We start from the raw sequence: 6901 nt of genomic DNA, 5'->3' as shown, positions 1-6901 counted from the left end.
CTCACACACGTACAGTTAGATGATATTTGCCCTCTTGCAGAGTCTCTGTAGTAGAAAAATAATAAAATCGATAAAATAAAATTATCTTTTGAGTACCTACAATTTAGCCAGTATAACAGTATATCAGGCAATCTCTTTTGTTGTATTAATCCTCACAACAAAGATATTGATTTTTGTCTCTCATCCATGGGCATAGATGCAGATTGAGGTTTAAGACTGTAGGGCTGGCCAGTAACTGGAATGCAATTCAGCACAGGTTTATCAGACTTCAATTTCAAGTAGAATCTCAAATCATGGAATTATATGACTCCATTATTTGTCTCTATCACTTTATAATTGTTTTCTTTCTTCCTTCCTTCCTTCCTTTATCAGTTAGTTAGGCTCAAGTTACGTTATTTATATATGCTTCATGTTGCTACAGGATTATTATAAAAATAAATTTTATATAATCCAAGGAGTATTTCCAAGTAGTTTTGGAAGAAAAAAACCTAAAAGTCATCCTTAATATTCCCACTCCTTCATTTCCAAGTCTCTAGAGATAAATTAAAGAGTCTCCTGGAGAATCACAGACCTGAACCTCTGAAACAAATACTACATTATATGTTAAAAAAAAAGAAAAAGGGAAGAAGATAGCAGGAGGGGAAGAATGAAGGGGGTGAAATCGGAGGGGGAGACGAACCACGAGAGACTATGGACTCTGAAAAACAAACTGAGGGTTCTAGAGGGGAGGTGGGTGGGGGGATGGGTTAGTCTGGTGATGGGTATTAAAGAGGGCGCATTCTGCATGGAGCACTGGGTGTTATACTCAAACAGTGAATCATGGAACACTACATCAAAAACTAATGATGTAATGTATGGTGATTAACATAACATAATAAAAAAAAAGTTTCCTGGAAATTCATACGTAGTAAACTTGTCCTAAGAATTTCAGGGTTGTAGGCTTGTCACAATAGTAGCATACAAGCTGATTCCTTATGAAAATCCCCAAAATTGATAAAGTTAATAAGCATGCTCAGAAAATAAAAACTGGTACAGTGCAGTTGAGCTTTTTATTTGCCTCAGTAATTGTCCCAGAGTCCTTTTGAGCTTGTCTTCATCCCTTCCAATTTTTCTGTTATTCTGCTGAGATATACTTCAAATTTTGTTTTTCTGATTTGAAACTTAACAGCCATAACTGAGGCACAAATCTAATATTGATGTCTTCTTTTGTCTTTCTTTTTAAATATGAAGCTATAATTAAATAATTAAATGTTGGTTTAACAAATTCCTCAAGAAACTAAAAGCAAGATAGTATACTAGAAAACATACTGAACTCAGTCTCAGAATGAGACATGGATTAAACTTTTCTTCTTTTCTTTATTTAACCTGCTCATTTGTTCATTGAGTAGACTAAATCTACTTAGAATATGACAACAGAATAAGTCATTGTTGTGTATTATTATTACTGCTATTATTTTGCACCTTGGTCTCTTTATCTATAGAGAGCATTCAGCCAGCTGAGGACTCTCCAAGGTCATTTCAAGGATAATATTCCCTCTATTTTTTCCTTGAGAACTTGTGACTTTAGATCTGTGCAACCTAGGACTGCTGGAAGGAAGAGGGTTTTGTGAAAGGAGCACATGGAGCTCCCTAGAGGGTAATCTTTTTAGCTTTACTGCTTCCCTGAGTTCTCAAATTTTGGTAGTGACTGAGTCCTCCATTACTGCCTGGTCTTTAATGAAAATAAGACCTTCGACATCAGGGGAAATGAAGAACTGAGAATTCTGCCATGGAAAGCATTTCACATTTCCTTTGGACATTTGGGAGTTGGAGTGGATTGTGGCACCTTGCTTCTGGTGATTTGATGACACCATCCATCCTTCATAGCACCGCGGTACAGTTTAGGACGTCATTGTCTTATCGGAAAGACAGCAATGACTACCAGGATTAGCTCTGCTTTGTTACAGCACTTATATAAAAGGTTTTAAATATTTAAATGCAGATACAATGGAGGGCTTCCTATAATCCCCACATCTGGTTAATAATCAATTAAGAAATGCTGATGGAAAAATATATAAAACGTATTATTATTATAATAGTTTATTCTTGTAAATAGTTTGCACAAGAGCAGTTAATTTGGAGAGGAAGCAAGACATTAAAAGACTAAAAAGATATTTGACCTTCATGGTTCTTCAAGCCGACAAACAGGTCATCCAGACATATGATTCTTCAGAAAGAACTAGAACATCCATGGGAGAAATCACTTCCTTGAGAATAAGGTTGATTTGCAACCCATTAAATTCTAACACTGCAAATTTGCTACAGGTATGGGATCATTCTTCACATACTTTATACTACCTTTTATCCATAGGCTGAATATTCTGCCAAGCATTTATTCAGTATCATTAAATTGATAAACGGTCTTCAAGATATTTCCCACAATCACTCTGTAAACGCTGCTGAAATAGGCTTTCCCAGAATGGATAGCTATGAAAGGGTTTGGGAGGCCAGTCAAATTTTAAGATTTAATCAAAAGAGAGTTACATACATTTAAGGCTATAAATTCTGTTTGCCAAAGACAATTTATTTTTACCTGTTCCTTTGGATTTCGTAGTTGTTTTTGGTGAAAAAATGCATATATTAAAGTTGTACAACCATAATAAACTCAAGTCAGGTGGGGATGTATTGGAAGTATGCTTTAAATTTAATAATCGACTGGTCTTCATGGAGTTACCATGACAAACTACAGAGGTTACAAAGCTGTGTTGTTGTTGGGTTTTGTTTTTTTTTTTCTGTTGCGCTTCACTGTGTTTTCTTCAGTGCAGTTTGATTTTTATCAGTAGGGTGTTGACATCATTTCCTTTCTAAGTGACCATTGTTTAACACTGGTGGGGAAGGACAGGAAAGGGGCAATATATTTATTTATATAAAAGGCTCTAGTCAGGAAAATGTTTTCTTGGGTACTTTATTTCCTCATTGTCAAAAGTGAGGTTCTTACAAAAGGATAATGACAGTATTTTATATCTAACACAAAAGCATCGTCGTTTGTTTTTGTTCGTGAAGTTTTACTTACCTCTACATCACTTTTGATAGATAATCTTTCTTTTGGATATTACTTTTTATCCTCTCATAAATTCCAGAAAGATATTTTGACGTGAGGATCCCCTGAAATTAAAAAAAAAAAGAAAAGAAAACCAAATATCAAAGACATCGATGTTTAGTGAAGATTGAGTTGTCTTCTATAATTCAACAGTCTCTTCTTAGTGCAAATCCAGCTAAAATGGAAAGGATTAAACTCTGAGTTGATCAAAAGATTGGAGGAGGCTTGGGGTTTCAGTTCAACTTAGAGGCTGAATTAGAAAGCAGTGAGAATGGAATAGTAATGAGAAAGTGTATGATTCCCTGAAGTATGCTTTAATCCCTTTTTCTTCTTCTTGCCATGGTTTCTTTTTCAGAAATGGGGTTCAGAAAAATACGGGCAGAATATGATTTTTTGGATCAAACTAAAAATATTCTTCTCTATATCTTTTTTTTTACTAATTTATTAATAAGTTTATTCTTCACTCATAAAAAAGAAAGTATTTTTGGCTTTGAAATCATGACATAAAATAAAAAGGCAAATAAGTGGAAATTACCAGCTGCAAGTAGGTAGAAGCAACTCATGCTGAAACCTGAGCAAGTACTCTGTGCTTTGGGCTAGAGCAGGGGCGCCAGGCGAAGCGAGAGCTGGAGTCACGGGGCCAGTGCAAACGCCCAGTGAGCTCTCAGGGCCACTTAGTTCCCAGAGGTTGTTTGGTCAGCTTACATAGGAAGTCAATCCTCCCTTCCCTCTCTCCTTCCTTCCTCACCTTTAACTACGGGAACAGTAGGCAATAGTGCTTTGATGCTAGGCTTTCTAGTTTGTAGGATAGTGTTGTTTCAACATGTTTAACCTACTTGTTTTCAACCTTCAAAAACACAAAACTGCTAAAATCAACTGTAACTAAAAGCCATTTCTATTTTTGGTCAGTTATCTGCTGTAGGCAAAGCTTCATGTAGGAATTTTTATTGCGGATTTCTATGACTGCGTCCCTAACAAGCTCAATGAACATCGGCGGCCAAAGCTTCTGCAGAGCCTCGTTTTTCATGTTGATTTCCATGGCTTCCTTCATAAGGTCCTCCATATACATCTTGCAGAATTTCTTTTTTTCCTTTATTTCCTCTAGCCTTTCGTTATAAAAGTCTCTCGTGGTATAATTTAGCATAGCACGGTTTGTGTTTTCTCCTACAAGTCTTTTGCTATCGTTGTTTTCTTCATTGACAAGACCAGGTTTTTTTTCCTTTGGTTTCTAGCAGATACCGGAATTGCTTCTTTCTGGCATCACGCAGAATTGAAATCATACGGTACTGGGGTAACTCGGAAGATGCGACATGTGCTAAGATTCCAAAGAGACTTTCAGCCATTATCATGTCATTCTGCGTCACCTCTGTCCCATTTATTGTCTGCATACTAAAATGGCTCAGCCTAAACAGCACATAGTATTTCCAGAGTGTAAAATTGACAACTGGATTTCCTTGAGGATCAATTGTCAACTGGTCGACACGGCGGAGTTGAGCTAGTGCATTAAACTGCTGCAGCATTACAAGATTTGTTTCCTTGAATTTAAGGTGCAGAGAATTAGGAAATTTAATCTTCAATTTGGGAAGCACTTGGACGATTTCATCAAATTCTATGAAAGTGAAGGACACTGTTGTCACCATTCCTGCTGTTTGAACACTCCAATTCCGATCTAGAGATTCCAGTGCTCCTGAGCCATACAGGGAAAGTGTGTCCCCATCCACTTCAACAAGGTGTGTATCTGTGACAGATAAACCCTGTAAAGCATTGGTGAGTCCTGAGTCCAGAGACCCTGTTTCCTCTGGAAATGCAGAGACAGTGCTTCCGTGGAGCTGAGAAGCGTCTTGAGAAGAGTCAGAAAATTTTCTATCTTGATTTGGAGCAATATTGGGTATTCGATGCTGTTGCAAGGCCCACTTTCAAGCTACGTTGTTAATCGTTAACCTTTTCTTCTCCTTAAGCAAGGACTGTTTATGACTTTCCCATTTCTTCTCTTCCTCCTTTTTGGCTACAACAGATGCCATACGCTTTTCTTCTTCCGTGACTCTCTTCATGTCCAGCTGGCGCAGCTGCATCATATTCTGAAGGATAGTGTGTTTGTACCATGACTCTTGAGCTATTGGATTGCCATCAAAAGTGATGTCTGAGAGAGAAGAAGAGTCAGCAAGGCAGCAAACACTTTCAAAAGTAGAGATATTGTTGAAGCTGAGAAACAGACGTTGGAGGCAGGGCAAATTGTCCACATCTCTCACAAAAGTGATCTGATTGTGTCGCAGGTTAAGTTCAGTTAGTGAATCCAGCCCATTAAGATTATCAACGTGACTTAAAAGGTTCCTAGCAAGATTTAAAACTCTCTAATCACACAAATGACTGACATTTTTGATTTTGGTAATCTGATTTCCATGAAGGTCCAAGACATCTAAGCTTTTGAGGTTCTCCAGATTTGAAATTTGCTTGATTCTGTTTTTCCCCAGCAGAAGGGCATGGAGGGATCTCAGAGTAGAAAGCCCACTAATTTCTTCAATTTGGTTATCATATAAATCCAAGAATATTAGCCTCTGTAGATTAGAAATATTTTGGATCCGAGTTATAAAATTGTGTTGGAAGTTCAACAAACGAAGGTGTTCTTCGCCATCAATGATAGGACATACAGTCAGCTTTTGCCTTCCTAGGATCAACCTGTCTGAGTAAAGAATTTTCTCTTCAGAAAAACGCTGCAGAATGGGAAATGATGGCATTGATGAGCTCGCCAGATGAATATGATCACCTTGCCTACTTGAGTAGTTTCTTTCAAGATCATGTTGCAAGAGTCAACCAGAGAATGATGGTGTTTCTTTATTTAGCTTGAATTCAATGTTGTTCGCAGCCCGGCCAGAAACAGAGCGGTACTTCCCAGGAATCATGGCAGGAGACAGTCCAGGATCTGTTAGATCTGCCTTAGAAGCGACGATACAGCGGAGACTCAGAGACAGAAAGGGGTCTTCTCTATATCTTTATTAATAGTGTAGTATGAGACATTTCTGTGGGCATTAGTAAACCTAAAGCTATTTTTTTCACTTAATAATAACATTAAATATTTATCAATATGTACTATGTTTTAGTCACTTAACTGAATAGATTGCATCAGTCATTTTATCTTCACAAAAACACCGAGAAGTTGGTTTGAATATCAACCCATATCACAGGGTAAGGAACACCGAGGCTTGCCTAAGATCATGTAGCTGGTAAATTGCAGAGCTGGGATTTAAACCCAGGCAGCCTGACCAGGCTTGTAAGCCACTCTTAAAACTGTTATACCGATTGCCTAACGTAAGATGCTATTCATCAGGTATATTGTTCTCAATGGACATTGTTTTAAATATAAATAAGAGAAAATGATATAAAATATACACACTCTTATTCTTACTATCACCTCTACCTTTAAGAACATAACATATTTATCACCAGGATTCCAGGGCTAAGCCTTAGAGACAAAGAGATGAATCATATAGAGATTTGTCTCTCTTCCATCTCAAAGCCTGATGATGGAGGAAACCACTCTATATATTTATTTGATTGTATGGTTTTAAAAATAATAACTGTGGAGGGGCACCTGGGTGGGTCAGTCAGTTAAGCATCTGCCTTGGGCTCAGGTCATGATCCTGGTTACCCTTCCTGCTTGATGGGGGGCCTGCTTCTCCCTCTTTCTGCCCACCCCACCCCACCCACTCACACTTGTACTCTCTCTCTCTCTTAAATATAAATGAATGAAATCTTTAAAAATAATAATAATAACTGTGGGTTCATTTAGGATAATAAATTGGAATAAGTTCAAGAATAATTCTT

The 6901-nt window shown here is 37.5% G+C and overlaps 1 pseudogene; it reads right to left on the bottom strand.

Annotated features, from left to right (window-relative positions):
* Nucleotides 1-3822: 3822 nt before the first annotated feature.
* LOC114208193 (leucine-rich repeat-containing protein 49 pseudogene) lies at nt 3823-5979 on the bottom strand (annotated as a pseudogene).
* Between the last annotated feature and the right edge of the window lie 922 nt (nt 5980-6901).

Source organism: Eumetopias jubatus, unplaced genomic scaffold (assembly GCF_037043125.1).
Source record: "Eumetopias jubatus isolate StellerSeaLion01/CBP00866 unplaced genomic scaffold, mEumJub1_p1.0 scaffold_2, whole genome shotgun sequence".
NCBI classification, from domain to species: domain Eukaryota; kingdom Metazoa; phylum Chordata; class Mammalia; order Carnivora; family Otariidae; genus Eumetopias; species Eumetopias jubatus.
Note: the sequence above shows the minus strand (reverse complement) of the source record. Positions and strands in the feature narration are given on the sequence as shown.